Here is a 20,940-nt window from a genome sequence, read left to right as displayed (position 1 = left end):
GATTATTTGCCGTGGGTGTGGCAGCCGCGGTATTCTCCCCAATAGGATCATCATGTTGTTCGGGTGGGGGGTCAGGCTCCCCCTCATCCTCTATTTCTTCTTCTGGATTCGCTGTGCATTGCCAGCCTCTTGGTTTGTGGACTTGTTTCTTATTCCTTCTGTTTTCTCTTTTGTTTTGCGGACAGTTATTATGAAGATGTCCAGTTTGTTGACAGCCTCGACATCTGAAAGCCGTGTTTTCATAATCAAGAGGTTGTTTCCACTGAGAGTTGTTGTAGATCAGAATTATATTGTCAGGAAGCCCTTGACTAAGATCAGCCTCCACACAGATTCTGGCAAAGGTATGGATGCCTCTTTCTATTCTTTCCACATCTTGCTTGATGAAAGAACCTATGGCATTCCCTATTGCTGCAAAAACATTAGGAAACCAGAAATGTAAAGGTAAGTTATGGAGCCTAACCCAAACCGGCATTTTGGAGACCACCATAGTGGAGGGGTCAAAACCCGGGAACCAGGGGGTCATGAAGAGACCAGCATTGCCCCAGAACCATGGCCCCTCATGGAGGGCAAAATCTTTTTCCTTATCCGAGTCGAATTTTACAATAAAAAAGCCCTTGGAGCACAAATGGATGTCACAATTTGGGGTCCATGTGGAGAAGATCCATTGTCTTAAAGCATCTGTTTTGGGCCAAAACCCGTTGAATCTGCATATGACAGCTGTTGAAGAAAGATCAGAATGAAATTTTTTTACCTCAGGCAAGTCGACTTTCAGAACAGGAATCTGCGGTCTTTGCTCCACAATGTAGGGACCAGGAAGATCTGGAGTTGTTGATGGCTTGTTTTTGGCTTCCCCCTTCCCTTTGACAGCATCTTTAAAAGAACCTATACCTTTTGGGCCTGGGCCAGAGCTTCCTCCTCTCAGCCTTGTGCTTACAATGATAGTTGAATCTCGATCAATACCATAGTGCTGTACTGTAAAATTATCCTGCAGGATTTTGCCTGCATGTATCAAGCTCAGCAGATTTGAAGGGATGCCTATATCTGCTTGTATTTCCTCTTTTATATTTTTTATCAATGATCCTGTCCAGATTTGCTTGCAAATAGTTTTTCCTGACAGGATTCTGATGAAAATTTGAGTTCGATCCTGTTCTGGGTCCTGGAGGGCTGGATTAGATTTTTTGTCCCCTGAAACTACTGCTATTTGGGGCTCTGTCCCGCCATGCGCTGTTAGGCCGATCGGTCGTTTGATGCCGCCCCTCGTTGGGCCGATGGGAGGCATAAGGTCTGTACTCACGAGAAGGCTCGTCTTTTGTTTTTTGTCCAGATCTGTTATATACGAGCCAGATCTGCTTTCTTTGTGAACAGGGGAGAGCGGATCTGTTCCAAGCCGTCCCAGAAAACCAAGAAGGGGCAGAGGATTTGGCAATCTACTCTGTTTCCCATTTCCGCAGACAAGGCAAACTATCCAGGGTAAATCACCCGCTGAGGAGGGCGAAGTAACCTGTGGCAGTGTGTGGATCGATGGATTTGAGGCATAAAACCCCGGACAAAGAAGGGGGGTGTCCAGAGTCGCCCTGTGGAAAACGAAAAGTGCCGAGAAGGGGGGGAAAACCACAGATACCTGTTTGATATGGTTCGAAACCTGTTGCTTCTTTCCGTTAAGGGATCCAGGCCACGACTTGAAGATATCATCCAGCGCTGTGTGTCTCGCAGCCGGACTCCATTCTGTTCCTGCATCAACCAAAGCTGTGGTGGCGTCGACGGCGGCAAATGGATCTGCTGAAACCCTGAGCACCCAAAACCCTGCCATCGCTCCTCCGCTTTTAATGTCGACATTGTATTGCATATCTAGTTAAATAAAATATTTCGATATTAGTGATGTAGGGAGTATATTTGGTTAAAATATTTCAAAGTGTCTTACTGTTTTATATTTTGGTTATTTTTCAAGTTATATTTTTAGGTTAATTTTATGTAAGATCTAGCAATGATTTGTTGAAACTACAATCCAAATAGGCAAAAAGATTTTGAAGGCATCGAACCCATTCATGTGTTAAAAAATGCAATTTGAATAATAAAAAATTTCACATTATATATACATATAGGAAGAGAGAGTGCTTAACCACAAATATATCAAATGTCAAGAGGGAGCGCTTAACCACAGATATATCAAATATCAAGAGAGAAATCTTTCAATGTAAAAATGTTTACATGAACGAGATTTACACCTTAAAAAATTTGATCTGAATCTTTGTAATTGGTATATTCATGGTTAAAATAGATTTATACTAATTAATATTTTTAAAATACTATATATCAATTTCATGTTAAGAATTGAATGAGTTACACCGATTTTTATTAAGAAATAATTGAAATTTTTAACTTGTAATTACCTATTAGTTTCTTTAAAATAGAATAAAATATTTTGTATTAACTAAAATAATCTAATTTTTATATTAAATCTCGGAAACGTAGTTGACCGCTTTGAGTTACATCATTGTTCATCCAAAGTTACTAACATGTTCATTGTTCATCCAAATTTACTAAAGTGTTCTTTTGATATGTACTAACTAGCACAATTTCTTTATAGATTTAGCATGAAAAACAAAAAAATGAGTTTTGTGTACGCATATACTTTATAGAATTAGCCCCCTAAAGACACAAAATTTACAACCTATTTTTTTAATAATTTGAAATGAAGATGGGATTGTCAATGTGTTGGGTTGGTTCATTCAGATCAACTTATTTGGTGATAGAGTGTTGGAGTTGGTGGATGCATTCTGACAATTTTCTATTTTTCTTAAGTTTTCTTGGAGTTTCATGAACTTTAAGTGTAATTCTTCATTTTGTTGATCCAAAGCCACTATTTCATTATCTTGATTTGCTAAATAACCATTCATTTAAAAAAGCAAGATCTATAAAAATATTCATGAAATAAAATAAAACATAAATTAGTAAAAACCACCACTAAGATTCATGTTTCTATGGACATTTTGAAAAAGATACAATAGAGTAAGGGAAAAAATTTATCCTAAATACATTTTTTCCTGTTTTAGTACACACATGGACATTAATTAGTAGGGCACACACATCATCTATGAAATATCCTAGCTTGCTCCTCCTAAGATCCAATAACCAGATTACACTTTCTCATATTTATATTTACCTTCTTAGCCCTCAGGGTCATCCCTAATTAATATCATCCTTTTGTTGCCATGATTTTTAAATACTTTTGCAATGATTTTTCATTGTTAAGTTTCATAGGAAAACCACCTAATATTAAGATCCTTTAAAATAGCTCATACTCAGGTAAATAACCTATTTATCATCAGTTACTAACCACCATAATTTAATAAATTATTTGCATAAAATTTGAATAGAAACAAGATGGAAATAACTATACCTACGGAGAGTAAAAGTGTAAATGTGCAAACTTAGTAGTTACTTCCTAGGATTATTTATGTTTTCTTCAATGCTTTAACATGTACGAGTAAAAGTGTGAATGTGTAAACTTACTAGTGATTACTACCCACCAAAAATTGATACAAGTCCTTATCCCTTAAGCAATTAACCTTCCACTTCATATATCAATTTGCAATTTCTCTAAAAACATAACATCCACTTAAGTGACAACAACTACGTTGCAATGCAACACTTGTTATAATATTGCAATTTGATTTTACTTGAAGAAAAGTTATCAACACTTGTTATAATATTGCAATCTGATTTTACTTGAAGAAAAGCTATTAGTCCTCTATCAAGGCCGGACTCTAGAAATTGATTTTCCTATTGACCACTATTAATTTAGCATTGACCAATGCAAGTTATAATGTTTATGTTTGAAAAAAATATTTATTTTTCAATATTATTGAAAAAAATATATTTCTTATTGACCACTATCAGTTTAGCATTGACCAATGCAAGTTATAATGTTTACCGTTTGAAAAAAATATTTATTTTTCAATATTATTGAAAAAAATATTTTTTCTATTGACCACTATTAGTTTAGCATTGACCAATGCAAGTTATAATGTTTATGTTTGAAAAAAATATTTATTTTTCAATATTATTGAAAAAAAAATTCAAACATTTGATTGGACCATTTGAAGGTCAATATTTTTCATTGTTGAGCTTCATAAGAAAACAATTACAATTTAAAATTAATATCCTGGAAAATAGATCATACTCACGTAAATAACATATTTACCATTGCTTAATTTAAGCACCATCCATTAATTTAAGCAATATTTGCATAAAAAATGAATAGGAACAAAATGAAAATAAATATACCTACCATTATTTATGTTTTCTTCAATGCTTTAACATGTAGGAGTAAAATTTTAAATATGCAAACTTAGTAATGGTTACAACCCACCAAAAAATTATGCAAGTCATAATAGCCAATTAAAGGATGAAGACTTTTCATGTTTCAACATAAACAATTTTGTTTATTTATATAATGTTTTTAAGGATATATAATAATATTTTGTTCATGTATTTAAAACAACATGACAAACAACAGAGGTTTCTTCCAAACAAATAAATTCAACATGTATACTACATGGCTAGTCGAGGGAGTTACTTCCAATAGTGGTTGCTTTACAATTTTAGAATCTAAATGGTTGCCCTAACTATTTGGATGCAGATTTTTCTTTTAGGTTTGTCTTTTTGTTTCCACTAGTTAATGTCATTATCACTGCAAAACATTGAATTCTTCATTGATAGTAAGTATTAATATGAGTATGGTATTATGAGTTTTTTATTTTTCTTTTGAAAAGGTCTTATAAACATCTTGGGTTCTTTCATTCATCATGAAATATATGTAGAGAGTATTTTATAGTGTTTCTTGTGTTGTTTTAATTTTTCTTTCTCTGTATCACAACAAGTTAACAAGTTTTAAAATTTTATGTTCTTTCATTTTTAGTTTTGTAATTGGTTTGATATTTTCAGTGGAAATCAAATCACATACTCTCCCAAATTGATTATCGATCCAAATTTCTGTACCTAGTGAGCTTGATAATAAGTTTGGTGAAAGATACCAAAACTTACCAAGCAAGTTACTCAATCTTTTATAGTCCAATATATAATCCATGTCCTTAGATGCTTCTAATTTTCTTAAATTATTGCTAACTATTATTAATGCAAGTTGAGAGAGGTGAAGGCGAGGTGGCTTGCCATACTATGTTACATGAAGGACCATCCCAACTTATCTTAGGAAGAAGCTCTGAAACATGTTTATAGTCTTACGGAAGATGCATTCCCAAATTTCAATGTGCAAAAGAAGTGACAAGCAAATCCATGAGACGTACAAGCAAGAGGATGGTTTCACACTTGCACATGATATGGAAATTAAAGAGCATGTCAAAGTGGTCATATTCGAACTAGTAACCTAGAATAAATTATTCAAATACATAAGGTGCCAAGAATAAATTATTCAAATAGGCTATTGTGATAATGGTGCAATAATGCACTTTGTTTTGCATTGTTATAACGAGTTTGCTTTTTTTTTAATGACTGAATACCTACTTATCAAATTTGAAAGTTGACATGTGACATTTGTTTTTAGGTAAAGGGTACTAAATAAATCTTAGTTTTTAGATGAAAATTCGTTTTTCAATTATAGAAAAGGTATTAACTAGATTTCATTTAAAAAAATTAGTTTTTCATATATATGTGTGGAATAAAGGAAATTTCATATATATGTGTGCGCGTTTGGTTAATTATATATATGTTTGTTTGGTTGGCAATTTTAAATTAAAAACTGTATGTGCAAAAATATTTAATAGTTAAATTTGTATAAATAATTTTTATTTTATTTTAAAAAAAATTATAAATTAAATTTGATAGATGGTTTTATTTTTTATTTAAAAATATGTATTCAAATTTAATATAATAATAATAATTTAATTTTAATACTATCATCAAATTTCTCTAAATTTAAATTATGTAAAATTATTAAATTTTTAAATATTTTTAAAAAATAATTCATATATTAAACACAAATAAAATTCACCAATTTTTTTTGTATTTTTAAAATTAATTTTTGTGTTTTAAATATTTATAATTATAATTCCAAATATGTAATCTGTTTGATTTCTTATATCTAATTTTCCTGCTTAATCAACTATTCTCTACCATTTTTAATCATCACATAAATTAAATAGATAATTTTTAAACAATTACATACAAAACAATTTTTCTTTTAGAATTTTAACCCCAAAAAAATCATTAAACATTATAAGTATTATTGGTACAGATAAATGAACTATGAATTTCAAATCTTGCTTTGGGACATTTTTTTGGTAGGTAAACACCCATGCTGGATTTGAAATAATGACCTATCACAAGGAGTGCCTTAACAATGCACCCATTACCATCAATTCAAAGCCTCGTGAAGTCAATTATTTAATATAATCTTCATATAATAAAAAAATTATAAATATACTAATAAAAATTTTACCAATTAAAATTCGAAATTTATCGTATCTTTAGCAACCTATTTTTAAAAAATAATTAAAATAACTTTCACACACGCATTATCTCATTAACGACATGTTTTACTCAAAAATATATATATATATATATATATTTGTATAAATCCTACCTAAACTTTGTATAGGGCCTCGATTCAATTCTCACGTATTCAGATACCTTTAACCTATAATATTTAATAATCATGAAAAAAATATATCATTTTCAATAATAATAAAAAATAATTTTATGTAACTCAACTCCTTACCATTAATTGAAAAAATTGGAATCTGTTTTAAGCATTTATGTTCTTTAGTAAATTTAATATTGTTCACTCATTTTGAGATCTAAATTCCGTTGCGGGCAACGGTAAAATTACGGTTCACCTAACACAAAGCTGTGCATACTCACTACCCAAAAAAGAGGTCAAAGTCAGCTGCATAGCATCCCATTTCATAAAATAAATAATGTATTTTTATTTTTATTTTTTCCAAATTTTTAGTTGGCATTTAACCTAATTTTAAAGATTAAATATAATTATAATTGACTTAAGTTGATTAAGTGAAATTATGTTTTTTTAATGTTAGATATATTATTAAAATCAGGATTAATGTTTATTATTTTTCAATAAAATTGAATATTAAATTAATTGGAAAACATTTTAAAATAGAAAAAATTAATATAAGAAAATGAAATATTAAGATTTTTTTAAAACAAAAAACAATTTGATATCCACATTATAAACAAAATATTAAGTATATGTATATGGTTATTGGGTTATTAGAGGAAATTAATTTTCTCTTTCCAACTTCAAGTTTCATTAGTGTGCTTATTTAGAGATTTAAATCATTTAAAAAACTTTCCATGTAATCAAAATAATTTTAAACATTCAACTATTGGTCTTTAACTATTCGTCTTTTTCGATAAACAATATAAAAAGAAGAGGCCCACACCAAGTTGTTAAGCAAGTAGTGGGCAGAGTTATTCTTCTATCGTAGCCTTCTCAACATTTGCAACAAGTTTAGGATGCTCAATCTGTGGACCAAGAAACATATCTTCCTCCTCTAGGATGATAGGATTGGCAGGAGTGCCCTCGATTGTTTCTCCTCATTTTGCTTTGTCTCTCCATATGTAGTTGGTGCCACGGAGAAGCCAATCCCATACATTACATTAGATATCAACTCAAAGCTATTTTCAAGGATTATGTGTGTACAGGATATCATTGAGGATGCTCTAGGTTTTCTCCATTGCCTAGGGTACTATAGCTTTTGTCATTCAATAAACCTTTGTAATCCTACAAAACTTTGTGTCTTGAGTTTTGGAGTGGATCAGGTTAGATATCCAACCATCGACCCCCACAAAAATATGGTCCTCAAATAGGGCATTGTGTTTGCCTACTATAGGTTCATTCTCCACCTCCTCTAATGACATTTGCACCTCTATCGACACCCGGCTATAATGCTAATTTTCCTTTATTTTGGATTCCCTTGGTGCTTTGAAAGAGTGAGAAGGGTGGGAGGAAGAGGATACTCAGCCTATCGAACCATGGCCTCTCTTTTTCTTTCCCCCATGGCTTTGTCCCACACCCTGTATCATTGTGTTCCAAGGTGGTAATGGCACCAACAGAAAAATCCCCTCACAATTGCATAAGCTCCCTTGGCACAATGAGATTACCACCGATTCTAATTCTAGATACAATTGAGAGCCTCTGTTATTGTGTACTACCCACTCTTTGCACCTTGGACTGCTTTTAATTCTGAGACTCTAGCTCTCAAATTCCCTTTGGAAATGGGTCCCCCACTTTCAAACTTCCAAGCCAAGGGACTATGATACTATGCTCAAGGTGACTTTGAACCAAAAATTGAAAAATAAACCAATAAAAGTCGAACAAATTATACCTACACCATGTTGCATTTCCATCTGAGAGAAGAATTTTCTACACTATCTTATCTACCTATTTCCCATCGTTACATTGATACTACTCATCCATTGCTCATACTTGCCAAAACCATCAAACATCTTGAGCCTGCAAGCTTCATAATGTCCTAGTTTCATCCTAAGGAGTGTCTAGACAAGTTTATGGAAATTGTCATTTCAACATCTATGCTTAATAGCCATAAAGGAATGGTTCACACCCCTTTCCCTTATCTCCTTCCCTAGTCAAGTTGCATGTGAAAACCACCTCCATGGTCAATAATGAATGCATGGTGTTGTCATGCAGAGTGGAAAATAGGAGACATGTGAGAGTAGTTGTGTCACCCTCCCCCCCCATCCTCCCCTCCTACCACCTTCCCCCACCCCCATATACATCCCATATGTGTAGTTAGTATCTAGCTCATTTAGTTTGTTACAATATTCTCTAAGCAATTGAGGGATATGCTCTAGGATCTACCAAACTAGTGTTGATTCTGATTAGGAGACCCCTTCATTCGCCAGTTTGTTAGCTAAAGAATTCAATCAAGTCTGCTAATTAGTATGGGAAGGTATAATTACATGAAATTGGTTGGCCTTTCTTCTCCATAGCTTTGCACTTTTCATTTGAATGTAAGGCCCGTGCCAAACTACCAAATACTTCAAAAAGTAGAGACATCAAGCTTCACATGGCTCCAAGCATCCTTTGGAGTCATATGCGATATTTCCCTATGAGGTATCCAATTTTGAATGTAATGAGCACAACTCACTATTTCATCCCATAAAGTAGGTTCCATGCTCTTGCATTGAATCATGTAGTTTTTCACCTCCTTCAATGTCCAATTCTTTCTTTTAGCAATGTCGTTTTACTGAGGGGTGTGGGGAATAGAGATGACTTCTTCTCAACAAAATCCTTGAGAGTTTTAAAACTAGCAAACAACTCACTCTTGTACTTAAGGAAGTACACCCAAGAGTGACATGAGAATTCATCAATAAAGTGAGTGCATACTTAGCCCCTAGAAATCGACGAGTTGGAAATGACATGAGATTATTATTTACCAACTCAAAAGGTGTTGTGATAACATGCAAGGCTTTACTTTAGGAAAAGGATCTTAATGTCATTTTCCAAGAACACAACCTGGAAAAACTCCATCAATGCAAGAAACTTTAGGAAGAGAAAACACCAAATGTGTACTCGACTACTGCAAATACCTATAGTTTAGATGCCCAGATATTTCATGTCAAAGTATACTCAAAGTGTTGAGAAATATAAAGGGCTTCAACTAGGATGATTTCTCTTAAACTTGATAACTGCTTGTGATGTATATCTTCTTCTTTTTTCTTGATTATTAGCTTCTTCTCTTATTATTATGTTGTTCTTATAGGCAAACAACTACCAAAATAAGAATATCAAAAATACATAAGAACACAGGATGTAGGTTGCAATCCAGGGCCAAAACCTCTCCACTTGAGAGCCAACCAATTGTCTATACCTTGTTGGATCCACAAGGCTTGAATCATAACTTCTTAGCCTCTTCATATTTGTGATCATAGGGGTTGTCATAGGTTTGCAATCCATCATGTCAAACCTTTTCATCTTCTCAATCACATATTTTCCTTGACCTGTGTATATTCATCGAGTCCTTTCCAAACTTCCAACCCAAATAATAGTGCATCAGCCCTAGATCCTTCATATCGAATTATGTCGCCAATTGCTTTTTGTACTCATGAATATGACCTTCCAAACTTGTCATGAAAATATCATCCACATATAGAAGAATTATTACGAGCTCATCCTTCACAACCTTGATATAGATATTCAGATCAACAAAACTCTTTGAGAAGCCCAATCTTTGTAGATATGTGTCTATCCTTGCATACCAAGCCCTTGGTGCTTGCTTAAGGCCATAAAGTGCCTTCTTTAGCCTACAAAAATGTGTCTCTCTATCATTGACTTCAAATCCCAAGGGTTGTTCTATATAGACTTCTTCATCGATATTGTCATTTAGGAATGTTGTCTTGACATCCATTTGATGGATGTTTCATCCCATCGATTCTGCCAAAGAGACCAACGATTGTATAGTTGTATACCTGGTTTTAGGTGCAATTCTTCCATCTATTTCATGTTTAATCTTATAGATCCACTTGGAAGTTACCACAAATTTGTCCTTAGGCCTATGAACAATTTCCCAAACTCCATTCTTCATTCATAGCATATTTCCATTCTTGATGTTTGACAACATCTTCAAAGGTGGATGGTTTTTCTTCGATTAAATTTGTCATATAGGTTGCATACCCTAAATATCTTTTGGAATCTTACTTTCCTTGAACGTACCCTTGAATGCTCCATGTCCTTTTGCATCTAGAAGAGTAGACTTCAACCAATTAGGTATCTTTATTCTTTCAGGGATGATCAGTTGTTGCACAGGTTCATTGGGACCTTCTTCTTCATGATTTGAATCCTCTTCCTCCCTAGTGTATTCTTCTTCAAATATTGGAAGTTCTTCATCATCAGAGTCAATCAGGAGGTCCCTTGATTTCTTGAATGCAATACTTTAATCAAAGATCACATCTCATCTTACTTCTATTTGGTGCCCTTCTTTTATGTAGATCTTATATTCCTTTGAAGTGTTACTATATCCAAAAACTATTCCCTTCATGCTTGTAGGATCTAACTTCTTTCTCTTATCTTTTGGGATTTGAATGCAGATAGGATAACCAAATATTCAAAGATGTTCTACACTTGGTTTCTTCCCATTGAATGCTTCTTCATGAGTCATGTTATCTAGTGATCTGTGAGACTTCGATTTTGAATGTAGACTAAAAAATTTGTTGCTTCTCCCCACATAAATGTATCCAAGTCTTGATCATGTAACATGGCTTTAACACTTTCCTCAATCGAGTGATTCTTTCGTTCAACAAATCCATTTTTCTCTAGAGTATATGGGACTATCAATGCCCTCTTAATTCCATCCTCCTTACATAAAGGTATGAGTTCCTTTGATGTGTATTCTCCTCCATTGTAATATCTTAGTACTTTTATCCTTCTTTCTGTAAAATTCTCTACTTCAGCTTTAAATTCTTGAATTTTTTCAAATACTTCATCCTTGGATTTCAGAAAATAGATCAAATTTTCATTGAGTGGTCATCAATGAATGTCACATAATATAGATGACCCCCAAGAGACTTTATAGCATAGGACCACAAGCATCACAATGAATGAGATCCAATATTTCTTTTGATCTTGAAGCACTGCTTCCAAATGGTTTCTTAACATTTTTACTTAATGCACATCCCGTGCATACTTCTTCATGATCCTCCTTAAGTTTAGGGATTCCATTCACCATTGAATTTAGAGTTGGTAAGATTTTGTAGTCAAGATGTCTAAACCTTCAATGCCAAAGTTCACATGGACTCACTTCAATGTGAACCAATGCTTGAGAGGGAGGTGTCAACAACCTGTAGAGTCTTCCTTCGTGAATCCCAATGACTTTTGCATTGTTGATGTTAGAGCCTTTATCCCATACCGCAACCTTTCCATCTATGAAAGTGACTCTATCTCCCTTATATTCTATACATGAAATAGAAAGTAAATTCTTTTGCAAATCTGGTACGAATAGAATGATGTCGAGATGAATGTTTCCTCCATTCTCCAAATCCAACAAGGTTGATCCAATTCCTCTTGCAAGATAGCTCTTCTTGTCACCAAGTTCAACCGAGTAGGAATATTTTACTCTTGATAATGTATTTATTTGTTTTTTCTCACCTGTCATATGCATAGATGCTTCATTGTTGATTGTCCATATATTTTCATCTTCAAATGTACCTGTAAGCACTGAGAATAACCCTTTGTCCTTTGTATAAGTCTTGGTCATACTATTCTTGATGGATAATAGAACATTCCATAATTCCTTGATACCTTCCTTGAGATGAATTGCCACCACAGAACACTACTTCAATAATTTATTTAAGGATGTAGTGATCTTCATCAGGACCTTAGCCAACCTTAGCTCTGATACCATGTTGAGAAATCTAAAGGGCTTCAACTAGGATGATTTCTCTTAAAATTAATAACTGCTTGTGATGTATTCTTTTTATATTCCTTGATTATTAGCTTCTATTAATATTATGTTGTTCTTATCATCAAACATCTACCAAAACAAGAAGATCAACAATACACAAGAACACAGGATGTAGGCTGCAAGTTAGGGCCAAAACCTTTCCACTTGAGAGGAAAACCCACAAAACTCTTCTCTTCTTATAAATTCTTCAAATGAAGAATTCCAAGACCTCTAGACCAAGACCAATACCCTTCCAACACCAATTCAAACCTAATTGATAATGTGCTTTCTCTATCCAAGTCAAACCTAGTCAAATCTCTTCTAGCTGAACAATTTTGACCCCCATCTACAAAATTTCGGCCTCTACTGCAGGTCTAAAGTTTTCTGCCCCTGCAACAATTACTACTTCGACACGTGTGACCAATTTCAAGGCTTCCTTTGACCTTCGCTTGAGTTCTTCCTTCTTCTAGGGCTTGTGGGTGACGTGATAGTCCTTCCTTTGACCTTCTTTTTGCAATTTCCTCAAGTTCAATCTTGCAGCTGCAAAACCCTATCCTTCTTTCACACATGAGAGAGAGAGGGAAATAACCCAAACAATTTGTCCTTCATCCTTCTATCCTTCTTTGCTAGCCTTTATTTTGCTTCTCCTTCACTTAGATGATGAGAAGTGATCGGGTGTCCATAGGAGGCCGAGTTCCCTCCTATATATAGGCTTCCAAGGAGGACAACATGCCTTAATGAGGCCGAATTCTTAGTTGTCCAACTGACTTGGGCTTGGAGGGTATTTTGACACTTTTAAATATAAAAATAATTTTGTTGACTTGTTTCAATGTGCCCAATGGGTTATTCTCCATACGACAATGACTCTATTGACTTCTTGACACTAGGAAAAACCCTAGAAACACTGAATGGGTGCTTGACCTCTAAATAAAAGACCTCGACCATGAAACCCATGCTACAAAAATAACAATACTAATTTTTCTTTCTATTTACAATATACAAGAATCAAGAGTACATTTCATATTTATGAAGATCGAACCTAGTTACACATTTCAACGCAAAGAATCAACATATGTAATGAAATAGGAACTAAAGGAAGGTTTAAGACAATCAAATCTATATAATAACAAATTATGATCAACTCTTCCAAAAGAAACAACAATGTTTGATTCTATAGTTCTCAAATGACTACATCATTAGGAGAAAACTATATTATTTTCCCATCACTAAAATGAAAAATCTAATAAGTTGAGAGTAGATTGGAAAAGATGCCAAGAATAAGGAGAACAACCATCACTTCACTAATCATCTAATTGCACAATGATTGATCCTAAAACACGAAGTTGTGTAGAATCTCCAATTGCAATCTAGAACAATGCTATAATTGAATGTGGAAGGAAACAACTCATGTGAATGAGTCATATGGTGTAATGCACTAGAATCAAGTATCCACTTATTTGAGATGTATATAAAGCTTAAGTAGATAAAGCATGCCCTTTAAAAAATGAAGAAGGTTTGGCCACTTAAATTTTGTATTGTTGCATGACTTCAATTAAGGCTTTTAGTTTCAAACAACATTTGGATATGGCATTTTAGCATCACACTGACCTCAATCTCCAATTGCAATATGCAAAATTGCTACAATCAGATGTGGAAGGTAGCAACTCATTATAGTCATAGGGTGTGATGCGATAGAATCAAATATTTAGTTGTTTGGGGATGCATATAAAGCTTGAGCAAATAAAACATATCTTTTACTAAATGAAAAAGGTTTGAGTAATGAAATTTTGTGTTGTTGCATGGCTTCATTCAAGGATTCTAGTTTTAGCTAGCATTTGGATATGGCATGCCCAAATGTGCCATAATAAATAAAAGATTCAATTGACTTCTTCTTCCTTTTCTTGGAGAAAGACTCACTGGACTTGGAAGACGGAGCAAAAGATTTTGTTTTTTATTGAGGTTAGGAGGGAGACTCACTAGCTTGAGAAAAATATCTCTTTTGTTTATGCTAAGTTGTGTGCTCGCCTTTGGAGGTTTGAACTACAAGTGCTTGATTCCTAGAGCTAGAAAGAGGATCAAATTGCATAAGCTCACATTGTTCACTAGTAATATGCTCACAAAAAAGATTAAAAGAGAGCAATTTAAATTCATCTCCAAGTCATCCATGATAGAGTAAAATGTTTAAGTAAATAGTTGAAAATGAACTTTTAGCTTGGATAGAATCAAGAAAATGCACTATTCATTTGATTTTTTTTCCCACACTCTTTTAGCTTCCAGTAACTTGAATTTGGCAAGATAATCTTCAATGGATGCAAGTTAATATAGTGTTTACTAAACTCATTATCCAAACTGATTTGAGAAGCAATTGAATTCCTTGATGGGAGCATCACACCAACCATGAAATGACTCAAAGAAAGAGGAAAAAAAATGTCTTTGTTTCTACTCTACCCAGGGGTCAAATGTGGGCAGTTGAAGAGAGTCAAAACATGTAGTGGGGACGAGGTTTATTTCCAAAAATAAGGAAACAACATCAAGAGTGACCATCCTAATAAATAACAATATATAAAAATAGAGCCTAAAAATCCCTTCTTATTTTCCTTTAGGTCATAGGGTTGAACCAATTGTTTCCCAACAAGGTATAAGTGATGACAATTATACTTCCCACTGTAAGACTCAAAATTCATTGACTTTATGAAATAAGGAAGCCAACTTGTCTCAACTTTGTTTTGGAGTTTTACATTCACTGACATGAAACAATAAACTATTTGAAACATGCAAACCAATCAAACCCATGACTTTAACGAGTTTATTTCGATAATTAAATTTCTTAATTTACTTGGTAAACATTGGTTGATCCTCAACTGACATTTATCAAATACATTTAGATTGCAGTAATTGTTACAATGTTTTTATTTCCATATAATTATGGAGAGTTAGGAGCTCAACAACCCTTGACTTTACCATTTTATCAATAGAGGAAAAGAAACACCAAATCTATGTTTATACAATACCAAAATTATTTTGGCATAAATCCAAATAATGCAAACGATGCACTGTTAATTAGTTCATATTCCAACGTGTCACATTTGCATAAAATAAAATTGGTTTTGAACTTTTAGTTTTAATTTTGGTTTGCGAGATATAGGAAATGAAATATCATACAAATATGGAATCTATTGCATGAGAGAGATTGTATACCAATAACCCACATGATGCTTGGATGCAATCTCGTATATGAACGATGAGGCATGCCACACAATTTATTTTCACATAATTGATAGATATTGGAGTAAATAAAGGCACTAGAGACATCAATAACAAGGCACAAAAGGGAAATAAAATATTGGTCTATCTCTTCAAAGCCAAATCAACTCTATACATACTTAGTTAAATCTGCAACTTGGTTGGAATAATTTCCTAGGCATAGTTAACCAAAAGCACATAAACATCCCACCCTAATCTGTTAGGATATTCCGACACATAGGAAATAGTTAAGTACAACTTGGTCTAGTATAGAGTTAGGTAAAGTGTGTTTCTTTACTATGTACATTTTGTAACTTACAATCCGACGGTCACAATATGTAGTGATCTGACGGTTCATTCTCTCCTCGGTATTACCGACACTTGATCCGTGGCTTAACACCCGATTGGTCCATGATCTCTATTTAAAGAGCATGGAGGGTCATTTGTAGGGTAATCCGTCTATGAGAGAAGCATATGTAAATTTTCATTCTTTTATTAATAAATTGCCTGAAGTGGCCACGTTGGCTCAGGCCGTGGACTGTTTCCCTCTTTGAGGGTTTTAACCACGTCAAAATACTGGTGTATTGATCTGTGATCTATTTGTGAGCGGTGTCCTTTGGTGTTCTGTCTGAGGAACTTACCCTGTAAATTCCTACATAATCTTGGTAGGCTAGTAACACAAACTAGAATTCTCGACAAGTATATAATTTGTCATGTGGCCAACACAAACTAAAGAATGCTTGAGATCTCCTTCCATCTAAATCCATTCAAATGGTTAGTGCACTCATTTATGCTTTACGCAAATCAACTAGGTTTAATTTATACTCCTATCAATACTTTGCACTTGAAAATACCATCATGTGCAACCAAAATGTGCCAAAAAAATCGTGAATCTTTCAATTCTACATATATTTGTGGAAGTTAACCCTTAACCATCAAAATGATCTCAAATCCAAGTGCAAGTGTGACTACCTCCACATGGATGCATATACTCAGATAATAATAATAATAAGAAGATCATGCCACAACCCACACATATCAAATTACTTACATACTAAAAATATATTTAAAAAATATCCCCAAATAAAAAAACTACTGCAAAATAAAAATATTGATCTAAATACATTAAAAAATAACAACACTAACAATTTACCATCCCTAAATCATAAAAAAATAAATATTTTTTTTTAATTAAAACCCAAAAAATAATATTGAGAGTAAAAAACACTCCTCCCAACCCCTCCATGTCTCCATGTCAAGAAAAGAATCTTGTCACATAGTTAAACTTTGCAATAAGTTTTTGTTGAGTCCTTGGTTGGGGGCACATGCATAATGATGCCGCCTTCGTGAATTTCAAGGCTTTGCCTAACGTTTGCCACTTGATGTTTTAGTCGTAACTTGTTGGATAGTTATATGTGTTGTGGGACTATTCATCATCCCACGGTAAAAGGTTAATTTAATAATTCAATTTCGTAACTCAGTTTTATTTTTTAAAATTAATTCTCTCCATCCATTCGTTTAAATTTGTAAAGTGGAAGATTTTATTTTTATTTTTTATAATAGCATTTTTAAACGATATTTTTAAATAATTGTATGTTAAAGATTGTAATTTTATATATATATATATATATTTTTTTAAATAATTTTTTATTTTGATTTGTATTTTTTATTCAGTGAAATTAAAAATTAGAGTGATTTTATACTTAGATGGTTTATAGTTAATTAAATTATATTTGAAAAACTATTTTGATTTGTATTTTGAAATTTATTTTATAATTACAATATATAATATGGATTTTTAAAATTTATATAAATTTTGAAAGTAATTTTTTTGAATTTTTTTGGGCCTGTTTACTATTTTTTATAGTTGGTAATTGATTTACTTTTTATCTAAATATTTTAGGAAAGCTTTCATGAAATTTATTTAGTATAAACATTACAAAATTTCACTTAAATGTATGAAGATATGGTAATTTATTTTTCTGGGAAAATGTTTTATTAACTTTATTAATAAAATGGTGGAAGATTTAAAATTCATAAACATGATTTTTTTTTAATAATAAGAATTATAATTTTTTTTAAATCACAATTAAGTTAGAGACCAAATTGTTATATGAAACCTCATCGTTTTTGGAACAAGAAAACCCCTTATTTGTAAGACAACCAACATTTCTTTTTTGTAAATTCCCCAAAATGATTTTTTTTTTTTGTGAATTCCTAAAAATGATTTCTGTTAAAATGGAAAGTATTACATTGAGAGATATTCCAAGTAAGACATGGCTTGCCAAAACTAGACTAGTTCAAGAGTCAAAACCAAAACTAGACTATAGTCATGTGCTTCCTTCACAGAGGCATATCGGTGCTATTCAGTTGAAGGGACTATAGACAAAAGAGAGTATTCATTTCAAGGGACTATAAACAATAGACAAAAGAGAGTATTCAGTTCAAGGGACTATAGACAAAAGAGAGTATTCAGTTGAAGGGACTATAGACAAAAGAGAGTTATAGTGTCCTTGATTGACAACCAAAAAAACCACTTAAGACACTTCCTAACCCTATTCAAAAAATTGTAGTCACCATATACACAACAAAGAGTTACATGTGTGATCATTGTATTACAATAAGATGATCAACATTTACCACAATACTTTTATAGCGTATTACAAAACCATAAGAAGGAAAAAAGTTCATTCTCGGCTTTCTTACATTTTTCCTTCTTCCTTTTTCTAACCTCCTTCTACGAGAAGTTACTCACATAAACAGGTTGAACTAATTCAGATAGGAGATATTTCCTTTAGTGATTTAAGGTTATTTCTCATACTAATTGGCAAGTTGGTTTTCTTTAGTACTGGTTGTGAATATTCTAGTTAAGTAATGAAAATTTTATATTGTATTTAGATTTTTTAGATAAGTATTATTTTTTTGAGAAAAAATATTTATATTTAGTTAATTGGAAAGAAATATACATGTTTGATATGTTTTATGTATTGATTGATTATTAGAGGCTCTAAACTTTTACTTCTCAAGAGGATCTAAAAATATTTCATATCGAAGTTGAAAATGATTTTACCATTACTTTAAATGATTTTACCATTACTGGAATTAACTCTTTTTTTATTATTGCTTTCACTTTGGTAATTTAGAGATTGTTCTCACTAATTAACAATGAGACCATCACATACCTTATGACAATGTATATTTAAATTACACAAAAGAAGTTCAAATTGGAGAAATATTTTATTTTCTCATCTTCAATCTATTATGAAATTTCCAATAGATATTATCACATATTTAGTGATCCTCACACTTCAAGATCTTAAATTCATTTTAAAGAGTAAAAGTATATTTGACTTTTAATTACATAAGTTAGTTTCAAAAGAATTTGTTACATAGTCCTAAATCCATTCCTCTCTAGAACCCCGTATCTTACTACTTTATCATCCAAACAAGTTGGAAGAGACATATGGATCCTACTCTTTCAAAGGAGCATTTGTCATTAAGTCTTGTCTACATTGCAAAGCACATGGTCTACTTAAAGTATAAATTCACTAAATATTACTTGGTATTGAGTTCAATCCACCCTGCAATATCTATGCATTGCAACAAGTCCACATACAACACCATAGGTTGAATTTCTATCAACAGTGTGGGTACCTTATTGAATGCTCCAACGAAACATTTTGATGAAGGACCCATATCCACTAGAAATCAATCTTGAGGTCAATTTCCCTTACAATGTTCATGCATTGCTAAAACTCCATATACAACACCATGGGCAACATTTCTTTCACTTTTGTGGTTACCCTGCCAAATGCTCCAATCAAGCAGTTTTGTTAACAACCCATCTCCAAAAGTAGTTGAGGGTAGAATTTCCTAATGACATAGATACCCTACCAAGTGCTTTACTCTTTTGTTTTAATTAAGGACCCATTCTCTATAAGTAGTTGGTATTGAGTTCAATCCTCTCATAGTGCTTGTGCATTAACACAACTCTACATATAATGCCATGAATTAAATATCTACCAATGAAATGAGTACTTTATTTAATGCCCCAATCTAGAATTTTGGTTAAGAACCCTTGTCCATAAGATGTTGATTTAATCAACCACCCCCATGGTGTATGTGCATCACTACAACTCCATATACAACTTTATGAGTTAGATTTCTACCAATTGCATGGGTATCTTACCAAATGCTTTGTTCTAAGTCAATGACCCATATCGATATGTAGTTGTTCTTGAGTTGAACCTCATCTCCTCATAGGGGTGGTGCCTATGCATTGGTTGGGCTCCACATGCAACACCATATGTTGAATTCCTATCGATGACATGGGTGTTATGTTGAATACTCTAATACGACATTTTGGTTAAAGACCTAGTGAACATATGACATAGCATGTGTGTTCATGAAATATTAAAGAATACTAATAATTTCACTAGATATTGATAAATATATTCAAAATTCATTTTATTGAACCCCCCCTCTCAATACATCTTTCCAAAAAAAAAAAAACCTTTCTTTTACTAAATACCCCATTTTATACCCATCACCTAAAAACCCCTAACCACCCCACCCCTTATTCCTACAATATATTTACTTTATATTCATAATTAAACAACCTACTTTAGGAATGAAAGTGGTAAGATATTGGTTATCAAGGTGACGCCCCTAAGGTTTGAATTCACCTCCTGTAATGGCTATGCATTGTTGCGACTCCACATACAACTCCATTGGTTGAATTTCTACCAATGAAAGGGGTACTTTGTCAAATGCCCTAGTATATCATATTGGTTAAGGACCCATATAAATAGGTAGTTGGTCTTGAGTTTGATCACCCTAGGGTACACTTGCATCCCTAGAACTCAAAGACTAGTAGTGATAGGCAGTTGGTCTTGAGTTTAATCCCCCAAGGGTACATATATATCACTAGAACTCAATCACATACATCTCCATGGGTCAAATTTCTACCGATGATATGGGTGCCTTATCAAATGCCCCCATCAAACATTTCAATGAAGGATATCCACATATAGTTGGTCTTGAGTTATTGAGTATTACAACATATCACTAACATCTTCAAAATCCCAAATGTTAAGAGAGATGATTGTTCCCATATTTTTCAATAAAATTTTGACAAAACTCCAAACAAGTTTTCTTACCCAAAAGGACAAAATTAAGTCTTCAATAATATACGATAAGGTAACTCTAAACAACTTCATACATAATCAATATAATATGCCACATAATGGAAAATTTA

This window comes from Pinus tabuliformis, chromosome 4_1 (genome assembly GCF_031772625.1).
Source record: "Pinus tabuliformis cultivar Carrire ecotype Pingquan chromosome 4_1, CPIR1, whole genome shotgun sequence".
Taxonomy (NCBI): Eukaryota; Viridiplantae; Streptophyta; class Pinopsida; order Pinales; family Pinaceae; genus Pinus; species Pinus tabuliformis.
Note: the sequence above shows the minus strand (reverse complement) of the source record.